This window comes from Dipodomys ordii, unplaced genomic scaffold, assembly GCF_000151885.1.
Source record: "Dipodomys ordii isolate 6190 unplaced genomic scaffold, Dord_2.0 Scaffold196, whole genome shotgun sequence".
Classification (NCBI taxonomy): domain Eukaryota; kingdom Metazoa; phylum Chordata; class Mammalia; order Rodentia; family Heteromyidae; genus Dipodomys; species Dipodomys ordii.
This window is the reverse complement of record NW_012267412.1, coordinates 1,863,053-1,867,449: the sequence shown is the minus strand read 5'-3', so window position 1 is coordinate 1,867,449 and position 4,397 is coordinate 1,863,053. Positions and strand designations below refer to the sequence as shown.

Genomic DNA, 4,397 nt, shown 5'->3' with positions numbered 1-4,397 from the left:
TTGAAAATAACTATTCCACAAAAGGATAGCCAAGTTGCTCAGGTAGTATAGCAGTTGTCTAAAGCAAGTACAGACCCTTGAGTTCAAACTCCAGAGAAGAGAATGTTTAACAGATTCAACTATAAATAAATTCTAACATTTATGAAATGAAAAATACCATGTGATTTTTTTAAAAGGAAATGAAGTATAAAAGGGTTCATGTTATACAAGTTTCCCCCAAGTAAAGAAACAATCAACATGAATAGATAAATCACAAATTCAAACTACAATTTGCAAATATATAACATTAAGGTTAATTTAGAAAGAAACCCAAAAGGGCCAACATTATGCTGAAAGTTTATAGAATTTGTATCAGTCATGGGTCTTCAAAATGATGCCTTACTAGACAGATTATAATGAAATTGGGATACATTTGAAAGAGAGGTATAAGTTGGTTTAAACTTTCTAGAAGTATTCAAGCTGTAGAACTAAGAGCTCATAATTGTCAACCAAGCCACTACACTTTTAGGAAATAAGACTGAAAAATAAATAATAGAAAAAAGAAGATTATGTATTTCAGTTTCCTCACACATAAAATAATTCCCTTCCTTTCATAGTTGTGGTAAGGATCGAAAGATGATTAATGAGTGAAGAATATGAGTTCTATAAAGCAATATGCAAACAACAAAGGTTTTCATTTTAAATCTATTTGTAATAGTGAAAATCTGGAACTAAAGTTCTAGTAATAAACTATGTTACATTCACCTGAGACAATACAAATGCTTGTGTATATTTATATAGCAATGGTGAAGAAAAATACTTAAAATATATTAATAAAGCCAGACACTGGTGGCTCATGCCTATAATGCTAGCTACACATGAGGCTGAGATCTAAGGATCATGGTTTAAAGTCAGCCCAAGCAGGAAAGTCCATGAGACTCTTATCTTCAATTACCCACCAAAACCAGAAGTAGAGAATGCTAGCCTTGAGCAAAAATGATAAAGGGCAGCACCCGGGCTCTGAGTTCAAGTCCCAGTATTGGCATCAAATATATATATATGTGTGTGTGTGTGTGTGTGTGTGTGTGTGTGTGTGTCTGTGTGTGTATATATATATATATGTATACACACACAGACACACACACACACACACACGTAATAATGAAAAGGCAAATTTGAAAGTTCTATCTGAGCACACAGATGTGACTATATATTATATATGACCTATTGGGAATATGTACATGATCAAGACAAGAAAACTATTGACCTGGTAAGATAAGAATCTTTCATCTTGGCTGGGTGCTAGTAGCTTATGCCTCTAATTTTAGCTACTCAGGAGGATAGGCTCTAAAGATCACAGTTAAAATCAGCTCAGGCACAAAAGTCCATGAGATTTTAATCTTCAATTAACCAGCAAAAAGCTGGAACAGGAGGTGGGACTCAAGTGGTAGTGCACCAGCTTTGAGCAAAACAGCCAAGTGAGAACACTAAGCCCTAAGTTCAAGCCTCAGAACAACAACAACAACAAAAAAAAAAACCATCTCTGTTTATTCAATGTAGGGAAGAACTGGCATTGGGACATAGCTGTCTCTTTTTCAATGGCACAAGTTTCCTTTGTGGCTTCAGTATACATTGTAATACTTACATTTATATTATTAATTGATTGCTGTCTGTCTCCTTCTACTGAAAAGAGGAACCCCATAAGTCAGCCCTCTTCATTTTTATGCCCACTACCTCTAGACACTAGGTGAATGTTGGGCGCATTGTAGGCATTCCATAAGTATTTCTTGACTTAAGCAGTTCTATCATAGTTGTATACTCTATACCATCTGTTGACTATAGGTCCATAGTTCTTTCAGTATAGTTATGGTAAAGTCTTTGATAGGCCCCTTCAAGAACACTAATGACAGTTATCTGACCTTGGGATGACACCTCTTGCTTATGGATGTTGATTTGCTACCATCTCTAACCCATGAGTTGATGGGCCATGATATTTTTAAGTTTCACTCACTGATATCAGAAGAGTTCTTGTATCCTAGCTCTTTCCTCTTTCATGTCAACAGCATCTGCTTACAAAGTCTTGCCCTCTAAGAAACTAAAAATCACTCCCACTCTTGATTTCCAAAAATGAACCAGCTGAAGCAAATGAGGTGCAACTGTTGGTCTCTATCTGTCATTGGTGATGAGGCCCTTCCAAAAATAGTCACTGCTCCTGGTGATCTTCAGCCAGCTGCAGAAGTGATGACAGAACCCTCAACTCTGGGTGACAAACAAGCAATCAGGACAATAACAACAACCATTTACTTCATGCCAAGCACTGACCATAGCTTAGGGATCAAGAGCAGAAGGGAATAAGGAGAGTAATAGAGGCTGTGAGGTTGATTGGGATACATTTATACATGTGTGGAAATGTCACAATGAAACCTACCTTGCATAACTAATGTAGGGTAATAATTTTTTTTTTCAGAGGAGTATAAGCTTTAGAGACAGACTGATCTGGGCAGAGTCATACTGTGCTTTGTACCAATCCTGACCTTGACCTTGGCTATTCAATGCCCTGCTCTCCCCCCCCACACACCCCCACCCCAGGACTCATTTAATTTACTGTAAAACGAGGATAATAGATCCTACTCATAGGACTATTTACAAAATGAAGCAATATACGGGAAAGGATTTCAACAGCGTCTATGCCAAGTTACACACAGCAGGTCATTGACTTCTCCTCATCTCCTTCTCCAGATACCACAATTTACCCTCCCCATTACAAATAGGGAAACTGAGGATTTAAGTAATTCCAGGGGTACCCCCAAATATCCCAGGCTCTTTTATGCCTTTGTAGCAATGAGGATAAAGTTCTTTCTACATTGGCTGTGTTCACATGAGCCACAGCCACTAAGCCTCCACCACCAGTTCAAGGGACCCTCGACCCTCAAGCCTTCCTTGATACCACTGAGATCAATGTAATTTCCCAGTGCCTGTTCTAGCCCCCGCCTTACTATTCGACATTTATCTGATTACAGATCTGTCTCAACTCTACTGAGACCTTGCTGGTCCCCTGCATCTAGCCAAGTTCTGACTCATAGCTAGAAAATGCTCAGTTATTTTTTTAATGAAAGAACGAAGCAAGCTCTGACAATGTCCTTCTCCCTCCTCACTTCAGTTGCTAAATCCCTTGCACCTATCCATTAGAGTGGCTAGAATCCCCTTTATGGCTCAACCAAGGGGATATTCCCTTGATCTTTTGGATACACTGAATGTCAGGGAAATTATCACCTTCCTCGATCATTCATAGCAGGGCAAGCAGCTGTGCCTCTTAGAAAGAACTTAAATTGTAAGAAGATCAACTTTTCTGTAAAAGTAAACCCAGTGGTTTAAGCTCTGCTGTCTGAAACCACATAGATTCAGATTGGAAGCTAATAACACACAACACATGCCACACTCAGGCTCAGTGTTAAGAACCCTATGTGGATCTGTTCATTTTTGCAGCAACCCTGCGCTCCACTCTTATTGTAATTATCTTCCCCATCACCTAGATATCCTCTTCATTCTTTGACTATGTTAGTCCCTTACTCGCTGTAATTTTCTCCCACCCACCACTGTTTTGTCATGGCCTTTAATGATACCCATCTTCACTTACAGGATATTCTATGTGCCTTAGCCTCAGAGCTCTACTGATTGTGGTCTTAGTCATTCATGTTCAGGGCCATCGCTCTAATTTTGTTATTTCCAAAACATAATCATTTTCCATCATCTCGATTTCAGACACCCCTCTCCAGTCACCACTCTTGTCTTTGGAACTTACTCCATTTAGTGTCTCAACTCCAACAGTTTTCCCTGGCTGTCCCTCCCTTCCCTCAAGTCTTCCCTTCCCTTTATACCCAACTGAAATTCTGTGATCAATCATTAACACGACTCCCTTGCCCCTTTTTCATTAAATCCAGGAGGCAAAAATCCAATCACCATTAAGTTAACTGTGTTTTACTCCACTCCTGTGCTATGCAATGAAAATTGGCTGACCTAGAATAGCCAAAACAATTCTAGGAAAAAAAGACAACATGGGAGGGATCTCGATGCCGAACTTCAAACTCTACTATAGAACCATAATAACAAAGACAGCATGGTACTGGCACAAAAACAGACCTGAAGACCAATAGAATAGAATAGAAGATCCAGAAATAAAACCACATGCCTACAGTCAGCTGATATTTGACAAAGGAGCCAAAGACATACAGTGGAAGAAACACAGCCTCTTCAACCACTGGTGCTGGGAAAACTGGGCAGCCACATGCAGAAGACTAAAAGTGGACCCCAGCTTATCACCACGCACCAACATCAACTCAAAATGGATTAAAGACCTTAACATTAAACCTGAATCTCTGAAACTACTGCAGGACAGAGTAGGAGAGACACTTGAACTA

General features: G+C 39.2%; 1 protein-coding gene across 2 annotated transcripts in view; it reads right to left on the bottom strand.

The window, feature by feature from the left end:
* The window catches only part of St6gal1 (ST6 beta-galactosamide alpha-2,6-sialyltranferase 1), a 69,471-nt gene that overhangs the window by 34,612 nt on the left and 30,462 nt on the right, over positions 1-4,397 (bottom strand). The window contains exon 1 of one of the 2 annotated variants that reach the window (XM_013034801.1): positions 1,991-2,441. The exons of the other annotated variant lie outside the window; for it this stretch is intronic. The gene's annotated coding sequence lies outside the window, so the exon portion shown is untranslated. Of the gene's footprint in view, positions 1-1,990; positions 2,442-4,397 lie in introns of those variants that run through there. 2 annotated transcript variants of the gene reach the window in all.